The sequence below is a fragment of the Bidens hawaiensis genome, unplaced genomic scaffold (genome assembly GCF_021521415.1).
Source record: "Bidens hawaiensis isolate Kalapana, Puna unplaced genomic scaffold, B.hawaiensis_p1.1 tig00028297_1, whole genome shotgun sequence".
In the NCBI taxonomy this organism is placed as follows: domain Eukaryota; kingdom Viridiplantae; phylum Streptophyta; class Magnoliopsida; order Asterales; family Asteraceae; genus Bidens; species Bidens hawaiensis.
The window spans coordinates 263,358-275,844 of record NW_027494618.1 but is presented as its reverse complement, the minus strand read 5'-3'; positions in this window follow the sequence as shown (position 1 = coordinate 275,844).

Here is a 12,487-nt window from a genome sequence, read left to right as displayed (position 1 = left end):
AGTCAGATTCATGCACAACAGAATGTTATTTGCAATTCCCGTTAAACGAAAAATCCAATAAATGCAAGACCACTTGGGTTTGGTTCCTAACTCAATGAGTCAACTTCCAGAAGTGGAACCAACCCAATTGGTCTCGTAGTTCATGAGATATAACATTTACAACATAACCTAACAGCAGGTCTAACAGCTCAGCTTTGCACAACGTTTTTGTAAAATCATAAAAGTTAACTTCTACTTGTCCAAAAATTACAAACTTATACTTTATAGAAACTAGACTCAACCTAGTTTACTGCAGTACCAATAATCCCAACCAATTTTCAAGTTTACACTTCGTTACAGTCACTTAAAGATCATATACACATTCTGTTCAGAAACTGTTTGCATCCAAACTCAATATATTAACAACCTATGAACTATCATGCATTCATATGACCCTCTAGACTCCATAAACACCATCCATGCACATCAATTACATATTACATACTTGATTAGGGTTTGTGTTTGAACTCAAATCAAAGACACAACAATTTACATGCAACAAGATTCAATCTAGTTATCAAATCATCATCAATCAACAACAATCATGTTAACTTCATACATACATGAATTGGCTCATTTAGGGTTTTCAATTAACCCATTAAACATCAAAATCAATCAACAGGAATGTAAAGGATGATCAATTATACCTTCCTAGCACCTAGTTCTTCAATCACAAGCTTGATTTCTTGATGTATGTGTGTGCAAAGTGGACGGCAGCCAAGGTTTTGGGGTGGGAGGGTTCCGATCGGGGTTGGGTTTATAATAATAATAATAGTTAGGGTTAAGTTAATGATATATTTATAGATATACAAGTTACACTCAAGTCCCTCTACTTTCAAGTGTTGTTTTTCTAACTTAACTAACTTAGTTCTTATTTCTTGTCTAGCATTACATACAATATAATCAAGTAACACATATGTTAACACATAATTATCACATAATTATTGTTTTGACGTTTTTCGTTTATTCATCAATCGTTTGCGTCAACTCGTTTGCGTTTCGGTGCAATTCCCGAAAGACTACACATGTAGTAAGTGTTAAGCGTCATTTAAACCCTAGTTTAAATGTAATGAAGTGTGCGTTATAGATTCAATGATCTTAAGTTTGAATTGACGAAGTTGAGTTAACGGAGTTAACCTGAAATTGACGATTGTCACATCATTCCCATGTTAAAGAATTTTCGTCCCGAAAATTTGAGTCAAGTCGTGATGAGTGTCTGAAAAAGTAAGAAAAATTTTCGGTTTGTCATATCATCCCCTAGTAGAAAGAAATTTCGTCCCGAAATTTAATTCATACCTCCGGTGATGTCTGACGGTTTGCCGGGTTTCGCGGTTTTTCTGTGTTTGGTTAGCCCTTCAAAAAGGTGAGGATACTTTTTCATCATTTGATCCTCGCGTTCCCACGTGAACTCCGGTCCACGTCTCGAGTTCCATCGAACCCTAACGATTGGAATCTTGCTGTGCATGAGTGTTTTGGTTTCCCAATCCAAAACTTCGACTGGTTCTTCAATGAAGCGTAACTGTTCATCGACTTGTAGTTCCTCCAAAGGGACTACTTGGGTTTCATCAGATAGGCATTTCTTCAAATTGGACACGTGGAATACATTGTGTACGCCACTGAGTTCCGTTGGTAGGTCCAGTCGGTACGCCACCGGACCAATGCGCTCAGTTATCCGGTAAGGACCAACATACCGTGGGTTGAGTTTGTTTCGCTTACCAAAGCGAACCACACCTTTCCAAGGTGAGACTTTGAGTAACACTCGATCGTTCACTTGAAATTCGAGAGGTTTTCGGCGCTTGTCGGCGTAACTCTTTTGGCGGTCTCGTGCTGCTGCCATGCGATTTCGGATTTGAACAATCTTTTCCGAAGTTTCGAGTACCAGTTCTGGACCAGTGATTTGGCTGTCACCCACTCTGCCCAGCAGAGTGGTGATCGACACTTCCGTCCGTACAGCGCTTCAAACGGCGCTGCTTTAATACTTGCGTGGTAGCTGTTATTATACGAAAACTCTACCAAGGGTAAGTGGGGTTCCCAACTTTTTCCGAAATCCAAAACGCATGCACGCAACATATCCTCCAGGGTTTGAATAGTTCGTTCACTTTGCCCATCCGTCTGAGGATGGTATGCTGTGCTCATATCAAGACGGGTGCCTAGTGCACTTTACAGCGACTTCCAAAAGTGCGAAGTGAAACGAGAATCTCGATCGGAAATGATCGAGACAGGCACTCCGTGTCTAGACACCACTTCTTTCATGTAAACACGAGTTAGTCTTTCCATTTTGTCTGATTCCTTAATCCCTAAGAAGTGTGCAGACTTAGTCAACCGGTCAACGATCACCCAGATGGTATCGCATCCCGTCGGTGTCTTCGGTAAACCCGTAATAAAATCCATTGAGATGTGTTCCCATTTCCACATTGGGAGTTCCGGTTGTTGCAGTAGACCAGATGGTTTCTGGTATTCTATCTTGACTCTGGCACAAGTCAAGCATTTGCTCACGTAGGTGTAAATGTCGGCTTTCATGTTCGGCCACCAGTAAAGTGCCTTTAAATCATGATACATTTTATCTGAGCCAGGGTGGATAGAATATCGGGACTTGTGTGCTTCATCCATCACCAGAGTTCTCAACTCTCCGTACCGTGTAACCCAAATCCGGTTCTCAAAATATCGGACCCTGACCGATTTGGTTTCAAGTTGCTTGTTCATGCCCCGCATGAGTTCCGATGGAAGATTGTCATCTTTCAAAGCTTCAAGTTGCGCATCGCGAATCTGATCGGGTAAGCTGGCATGAATCGTGAGTTGCAATGCTCGCACTCGCCTGGGTTTATCTGTTTCTTTTCTGCTGAGAGCGTCGGCCACTACATTGGCCTTGCCAGGGTGGTACTTAATGGCACAATCATAATCCTTAAGCAGCTCGACCCAACGACGCTGTCGCATGTTCAGCTCCTTCTGATCGTAGATATGTTGGAGACTCTTGTGGTCGGTGTAAATGGTAAACTTGGTACCGTACAAGTAATGCCTCCATATCTTAAGAGCGAACACCACAGCTCCGAGTTCTAAATCGTGGGTCGTGTAGTTCTTCTCGTGAACCCGTAGTTGTCGAGAGGCGTAGGCTATAACCTTCTCGAGTTGCATCAGCACACAACCGAGACCTTGTATTGATGCGTCACAGTGTACCTCAAAATTTTCCGTTCCCTTGGGGAGGGCTAGAATAGGGGCGCTACAAAGTTTGGTTTTCAACAGTTGAAAAGCGGATCCTTTCGCATCACCCCAATTGTACTTAGAACCTTTGTGAGTCAAAGCGGTGAGGGGTTGAGCAATCTTTGAAAATCCCTCGATGAAACGCCGGTAGTAGCCGGCCAGTCCTAGGAATTGTCGCACCTCAGTCGGAGTCTTAGGTGCTTCCCAGTTTTTTATGGCCTCTACCTTACCGGGATCGACATGGATACCATTCTCGTTGATCACATGTCCTAAAAAGTGAACTTCGCGAAGCCAAAATTCACATTTCGAGAGTTTAGCATACAGTTGTTCCTTCTTCAACAATTCCAGAATTTCCCTTAAGTGTTCTTCGTGATCAGCTTCGTTCTTGGAGTAGACGAGAATATCATCAATGAAAACAATCACAAACTTGTCGAGGTACGCCTTGCATACTCGATTCATGAGATCCATAAATACGGCTGGTGCGTTGGTTAGGCCAAAAGGCATAACCAAAAACTCGTATTGACCATACCGTGTTCTGAAAGCCGTCTTTGAGATATCTTCTTCGCGCACTCTAAGCTGATGATAACCAGATCGCATATTGATCTTCGAGTAGTAACTCGATCCTTGAAGCTGGTCAAACAAATCATCAATTCGGGGTAAAGGATAACGGTTCTTGACCGTCACCTTGTTCAAGTCCCGGTAGTCGATACACATGCGGAAAGTCCCGTCTTTCTTTCGGACAAACAAGACAGGGGCTCCCCATGGCGATGAGCTAGGTCGGATAAAACCCTTATCCAACAAATCTTGCAACTGAGTGGACAACTCCTGAAGTTCCGCCGGTGCGAGCCGATACGGGGCTCGTGCTATGGGTGCTGCACCGGGTGTCAACTCGATTTGGAATTCAACTTGACGAATAGGAGGGAGTCCAGGCAAATCCTCCGGGAAAACCTCCGGATAATCTCGCACAATCGGTATATCTTCAATTCGCTTCTCCTCCGCGGGTTTCTCAACAATCTGCGCCAAAATTGCCGGAAGACCCTTTCGTAGATACTTCTGCGCCTTCATAAGGGTAATGACGCTGGTGGTCATGCCGCTCCTCTCACCTCGGACCGAAATGATCTCGCCGGGAGGGGTAGAAATGTGAACTATCTTGTCGTGACATATAATCTCCGCTCGATTCTCGGATAACCAGTCCATGCCGACCACGACATCGAAACTACTAAGCGTAAAAGGAATAAGGTCAATATCAAAGACATGACCTGACAGTTTTAACTTACATCCCGCAAGTACATGAGTCGTTACTATAGTCTTACCGTTAGCTAATTCAACAGGAAACTTAGCATCTAACGGAGTTGGAGTTAAGACTAAGAGTTGACTAAAGGCTTTCGACACAAAACTCCTATCAGCTCCAGTGTCAAACATTACAGAAGCAAAACAATCGTTCACAGGGAACTTACCAGTCACCACGTGCGGATCATTGCGGGCTTGACCCGACCCAATCACAAACGCTCTTCCCTTGCCATTGCTTCCACCACTACTGCCACTTCCATTACCTCCATTGTTGTCATTCTGTTTCAGCTTGGGACAATCTTTCCTGAAATGACCTTCCCGCCCACATTCGTAACATCCTTTCGTCGTCGTAGGTGGTTTAGGAGCACCCGTTGCCGCAAGGTCTCCTCTACACTCCTTCGCCTGGTGACCCATATTTCCGCATCTCTGACACTTGACACGGTTACACGGGCCAACATGATGATAGTTGCACCTATTGCACTTCGGATTTTTCCCAGCATATCCGCTCGAACCCTGCCCGCTACCGTTGTTAATGTTGTTGTGACTTTGATTGTTAAAGCTCCGGGTGAATTCGGGCTTACGGTAGTGTTGTTGCGGTGGGAGGTTCGAGGATGAAGATCTGGTGTTGTCAAACTTCCTCTTTCCGCTGCTCGGGTTGCTGTTGCTGTGATTGTCATTATTCGGGTTGTCACGGGCTTTAGTAGTTGAACCCCTAGGTGGTAACGCACCTTGGGTCACAGCCTGATCCGTCAGTCTGTGAGCTAAACGGATCGCTTGTTGAATCGTGGCTGGTCTTGAAGACGTCACAATGCCCTGAATCTGCGGTGCTAACCCATCAATGTACATTTTAATCCTCTTACTCGGCGGATCCACCATCCGCGGACACATCACAGCCAACTCGTGAGAACGAGTAGTGTAGGCTTCAATTTCCGAGCCCACCATCTTCAGTGACCAGAATTCTGACTCTAACTTTGAAATCTCTTCTCTCGGACAGTACTCCTCTCGCATCATGCTTTTGAACTCCTCCCAGTTCATCGCGTTAGCCAGTTCCAATCCAAGGATCTGCACATTTGTACATCGTCTGTGGACACCTCTGAGTGTGCCTCTGGCTCAGCCGGTTCTTCCTCCGGTTCCTCTTCGGGTTCCTCCTCGGGATCTTCCTCGGGATCTTCTTCAGGCTCCTCTTCGGGATCTTCTTCAGGTTCGGCCTCAGGCTCCGCCTCAGGCTCGGCTGCGTTCTGAGCAAGTTGCATTTGTAAGACATCGCAACGCTCTAGAGCTATCTCGGTTCGGGTCCTTGCTACCTGGAGTTGCTCTTGCAAGTCTATCATCTCGGCTTGCATCTTCATCATAATCTTCATCTGTTGATCACTAGCCTCTTGCATTTCCTTCATTGCCGCTGCCATGCGGGCAATCTCCTCCTTAGTCTCGGTTCCGTCTTTTAACAGTCCGGAAACGTTCGCTCTCGTATAGCGCATGTAACCCACGTCACGCTCCAAGCATGAAACAACAGCTGCGAGAACTTGCTCTACAGGCTCGGTTATGGGTGGTAGGGTGTTGGGATAAGCAGGATGGTTCGGGTGAGGTAATGGGGGAACTTGTTCGCGATAGACCATACGTCTGATCATGTTAGGGTACCAATCCCAGCTAACGTCGTTTTCGTATATGCCTCCGGATAAGCGGTACCTCTTCGGTGCGGGAGCTTCGAGTTCCGGGACTACTCGGGGTGGCGAGGCGGTAGGTAACTGCGGTTCCTTCCTGTAAGCATGCGTCATCGAATCAGATGATAATGAGGGTGGCGTCGACATTCCTACAGGTAAGCCGTGTATGCGGGCGCGTATGAGTGAAAGAGGTAAACAGATAAGATTTCAAGACTACACAAACCTATGCAGTGCGTATCATTATAACTAATGGGTCGTCGCGGTTATAGTCTAGTATGCATGCAGCTTCTAGTTCGCTATAACCAATGGCTCTGATACCAATCTGTCACACCCTCAAAATCCACTAACGGAGTTTTACCGTCAGAGGGTGTGAACTGGCAGGATCGGAATCATCAGTTATAATCAAACCATAAAATAAAGTTTCAAAACCATGAAAACGTTTACGAGTAATTTAAATGCGGAAGCGTAAAAACCTTTAATCAAAAGTTACGTCACGCAGGACGACTTAAAACCAAAGATAATCGTTAAAAATAAGTTTGCATGACAAAAGCGTTTTCAATCAATGCATGTTCCTAAACAGCGCGCCCGCCTCGGCTACCTGAGAATAACATACTAAAAGTGTCAACACAAGGTTGGTGAGTTCACAAGTTATATAAAATAAATCGTTTAGCGTTTGCGTTCAGCGTTTTACGTTAAGCGTTTTGCGTAACCACGTTACGGCGTTTTGCGTTATGCGTTTTGCGTAACCACGTTACGGCGTTTTGCGTTAAGCGTTTTGCGTTACCAGATAGTGTTATGTCAAATTATATATCGATAGGTAGCTAGTCTATACAACAAGTATTACTAAGTGTTCGACACCGAAGCTGACTCGTTTAGTAAGTGCCTTGTCACCAGGTCCTCCAGACCATGGTACGTGTTAGCCAAAATTACACCCGCACGACCTCCAGTCGAGTTTAGCGTTGGGTGGGGTTTGTCAAACTATTTTCAATCAATTAGCAGTTATTCCCCGCAAGGGCATTTTAGTCAGAACACGACAATTATCTTGCAATCATTCCCCTCAAGGGCAATTTGGTCATAACACGATAATAAATTAGCAAGTATCATATTTCATGCATTTTCACAAAACTCAGCAGCTAGTTTCACCGAGACAGAAATCCTACTAGAAAGATTGTACTATTTCACCGATCATAGCATCTCAATTAATTTACCAAAAATCATCACAGAAGCACATATGTCTTAGGTTTCCAGAACATATTTTATTACATTTTTATTCCTCATAGTTTTCTCACAATCATCAAATCATTACCGCAAACTCATAACAGTCAGATTCATGCACAACAGAATGTTATTTGCAATTCCCGTTAAACGAAAAATCCAATAAATGCAAGACCACTTGGGTTCGGTTCCTAACTCAATGAGTCAACTTCCAGAAGTGGAATCAACCCAATTGGTCTCGTAGTTCATGAGATATAACATTTACAACATAACCTAACAGCAGGTCTAACAGCTCAGCTTTGCACAACGTTTTTGTAAAATCATAAAAGTTAACTTCTACTTGTCCAAAAATTACAAACTTATACTTTATAGAAATTAGACTCAACCTAGTTTACTGCAGTACCAATAATCTCAACCAATTTTCAAGTTTACACTTCGTTACAGTCACTTAAAAATCATATACACATTCTGTCCAGAAACTGTTTGCATCCAAACTCAATATATTAACAACCTATGAACTATCATGCATTCATATGACCCTCTAGACTCCATAAACACCATCCATGCACATCAATTACATATTACATACTTGATTAGGGTTTGTGTTTGAACTCAAATCAAAGACACAACAATTTACATGCAACAAGATTCAATCTAGTTATCAAATCATCATCAATCAACAACAATCATGTTAACTTCATACATACATGAAATCGGCTCATCTAGGGTTTTCAATTAACCCATTAAACATCAAAATCAATCAACAAGAATTTAAAGGATGATCAATTATACCTTCCTAGCACCTAGTTCTTCAATCACAAGCTTGATTTCTTGATGTATGTGTGTGCAAAGTGGACGGCAGCCAAGGTTTTGGGGTGGGAGGGTTCCGATCAGGGTTGGGTTTATAATAATAATAATAGTTAGGGTTAAGTTAATGATATATTTATAGATATACAAGTTACACTCAAGTCCCTCTACTTTCAAGTGTTGTTTTCTAACTTAGTTCTTATTTCTTGTCTAGCATTACACATAATATAATCAAGTAACACATATGTTAACACATAATTATCACATAAATATTGTTTTGACGTTTTTCGTTTATTCATCAATCGTTTGCGTCAACTCGTTTGCGTTTCGGTGCAATTCCCGAAAGACTACACATGTAGTAAGTGTTAAGCGTCATTTAAACCCTAGTTTAAATGTAATGAAGTGTGCGTTATAGATTCAATGATCTTAAGTTTGAATTGACGAAGTTGAGTTAACGAAGTTAACCTGAAATTGACGATTGTCACAAGATACCTATAGATATATAATTGACATAACACTATCTGGTAACGCAAAACGCTGAACGCAAAACGCTGAACGCAAACGCTAAACGCTTTATTTTATATAAACTTGTGAACTCACCAACCTCGTGTTGACACTTTTAGTATGTTATTCTCCGGTAGCCGAGGCGGGCGCGCGGTATAGGATCATGCATTGTTTAAAACGCTTTTGTTTATGCAACGTGATTTAAACTGTTATTATGGGGTTTTGAGTCGTCCTGCGTGATGCAACTTTTATCTTTTGGTTTTTACGCTTCCGCACTTATTTTCATTTAAACGTTTTTATGGTTTGATTATAACTAATGATTCCGATCCTGTTAGTTCACACCCTCTGACGGTAAAACTCCGTTAGTGGATTTTGAGGGTGTGACAGATTGGTATCATAGCCATTGGTTATAGCGAACTAGAAGCTGCATGCATACTAGACAATAACCGCGACGACCCATTAGTTATAATGATACGCACTGCATATGTTTGTGTAGTCTTTGTTTTTCTTATCTCCTTACCTCATTCACTCATACGCGCGCATACATGGCTTACCTGTAGAGATGTCGACGCTACCATCATCATCATCCGATCAGATGACTCATGCTCATGGGAAGTAGCCGCAGCTACCTACCTCATCGCCACCCCGTGTAGTCTCGGAACTTGAAGCTCCCGCACCGAAGAGGTACCGCTTATCCGGAGGCATGTACGAAAACGAAGTTAGCTGGGATTGGTACACTAATATGATCAGACGTATGGTCTATCGCGAACAAGTTCCCCCATTACCTCACCCGAACCATCCTGCTTACCCCAACACCCTACCACTTATAACCGAACCTGTAGAGCGTGTGCTCGCAGCTGTTGTTTCTTGTTTGGAGCGTGATGTTTGTTACATGCGCTATACGAGAGCGAACGTATCCGGACTGTTAAAAGATGGAACCGAAACTAAAGAGGAAATTCCCCGCATGACAGCGGCAATGAAGGAAATGCAAGAGGCTAGTGATCAATAGATGAAGATTATGAGAAAGATGCAAGCCGAGATGATAGACTTGCAAGAGCAACTCCAAGTAGCAAGGACTCGAACCGAGATAGCTTTAGAGCGTTGCGATGTTCTACAAATGCAAATTGCTCAGAACGCAGCCGAACCTGAGGCAGAGCCTGAAGAGGAACCCGAAGAGGAACCTGAGGAGGATCCCGAGGAGGAACCCGAAGAAGAACCGGAGGAAGAACCGGCTGAGGAGGAGGCACACTCAGAGGTGTCCTCAGACGATGACATCTAAGGATGATAACACCTAGATGGAGGGGTTGTCTCCATCCAAACTATTATTTTTTATGATTTTAAGGATTGGTTTTAAATACTTTGTAGCGAATACAATGGTTTTAATCATGAATTATTATTTGGATTAATATGTGTTTGTGATGTGATGTTTGTTTCTTATTTCTTTCTTACCTATCTTTTTATTACATGTATGGCGTGTTGAAACTCATGTTCAACAACTTATGCTGTGATTCTAGGAAATGGCAGGAAGAAACGCTGGACACGTACGTGGTAACATCAACTTGACTGCAGCAGAACTCCAAACTCTGCTGAACGACCATGCGGCGGCCGCTCTAGCCGCACATGTCCAGAACCAAGCTGGAGGTCCAATATGAACGTGTACCTTCAAGAATTACCTTGACTGCAAGCCCAGTTCGTTTAAGGGCACTGAGGGAGCTATAGGCTTCCTGCGTTGGGCTGAGAAGGCCGAATCGGCGTTTGAAATATGTAATTGCCCCCCTGCCAGTAGGGTCAAATTTGCTGCTAGAACACTTGAAGATTCTGCTCTCACTTGGTGGAATTCGAACGTACAGATTCTTGGATTGGAACTGGCTAACGCAATGAACTGGGAGGAGTTCAAGAACATGATGCGAGAAGAGTACTGTCCGAGAGAGGAGATTGCAAAGTTGGAGTCAGAGTTTTGGTCATTGAAGATGGTGGGTTCAGAAATCGAGGCCTACACTACCCGTTCTCACGAGTTGGCCGTGATGTGTCCACGGATGGTAGACCCACCGAGTAAGAGGATTGAAATGTATATTGATGGGTTAGCACCCCAAATTCAGGGCATGGTGACGTCTTCTAAACCAGCCACGATTCAACAAGCGATCCGGTTAGCTCACAAACTGACGGATCAAGCAGTGACCCAAGGTGCGCTACCACCTAGGGGTTCAACCACTAAAGCCCGTGACAACCCGATTACTAACAACAGCAACAACAACCCGAGCAATGGAAAGAGAAAGTTTGACAACACCAGATCCTCATCCTCGAACCCTCCACAGCAACAACACTACCGTAAGCCCGAACTCACTCGGGGCTTCAACAATCAGGGTCACAACAACAATAACAACGGTAGAGGGCAGGGTTCGAGCGGCTATGCTGGGAAATATCGGAAGTGCAACAGGTGCAACTATCATCATGCTGGGCCGTGTGACCGTGTCAAGTGTCAGATATGCGGAAAGATGGGTCACCAGGCAAAGGAATGTAGAGGAGACCTTGCGGCAAAGGGTGCTCCTAAACCACCTATGACGACTAAGGGATGTTTTGAGTGTGGTCAAGAGGGCCATTTTAATAAGGACTGCCCTAAGCTGAGACAGAACGACAACAATAGAGGTAATGGAAGTGGTAGTGGTGGTGGAAACAATGGTAAATGAAGAGCTTTTGTTATTGGGTCGGGCCAAGCCCGCAATGATCCATACGTGGTGACTGGTAAGTTCCCTGTGAATGATTGTTTTGCTTCTGTATTGTTTGACACTGGAGCTGATAGGAGTTTTGTGTTAAAAGCCTTTAGTCAACTCTTAGACCTAACTCCAACCCCGTTAAATGCAAAGTTTCCTGTTGAATTAGCTGACGGTAAGACTATAGTAACGACTCATGTACTTGCAGGATGTAAGTTAAAACTGTCAGGTCATATTTTTTATATCGACCTCATACCTTTTACGCTTGGTAGTTTCGATGTCGTGGTCGGCATGGACTGGTTATCCGAGAACCGAGCGGAGATTATATGTCACGACAAGATAGTCCACATTACTACCCCTTCCGGCGAGATCATTTCGATCCGAGGTAAGAGAAGCGGCATGACCACCAGCGTCATTACCCTCATGAAGGCGCAGAAGTATCTACGAAAGGGTCATCCGGCAATTTTGGCGCATATTGTTGAGAAACCCGCGGAGGAGAAGCGAATTGAAGATATACCGATTGTGCGAGATTTTCCGGAAGTTTTCCCGGAGGATTTGCCTGGACTCCCTCCTATTCGTCAAGTCGAATTCCAAATCGAGTTGACACCCGGTGCAGCACCCATAGCACGAGCCCCGTATCGGCTCGCACCGGCGGAGCTTCAGGAACTGTCCACTCAGTTGCAAGATTTGTTGGATAAGGGTTTTATCCGACCTAGCTCATCGCCATGGGGAGCCCCTGTCTTATTTGTCAGAAAGAAGGACGGGACTTTCCGCATGTGCATCGACTACCGGGAGTTGAACAAGGTGACAGTCAAGAACCGTTATCCTTTACCCCGAATTGATGATCTGTTTGACCAGCTTAAAGGATCGAGTTTTTTACTCGAAGATTGATCTGCGGTCTGGTTACCATCAATTAAGAGTGCGCGAGGAAGATATTCCAAAGACGGCTTTCAGAACACGGTATGGTCACTACGAGTTTTCGGTTATGCCTTTTGGCCTAACCAACGCACCAGCCGTATTTATGGATCTCATGAATCGAGTATGCAAGGCGTACCTCGACAA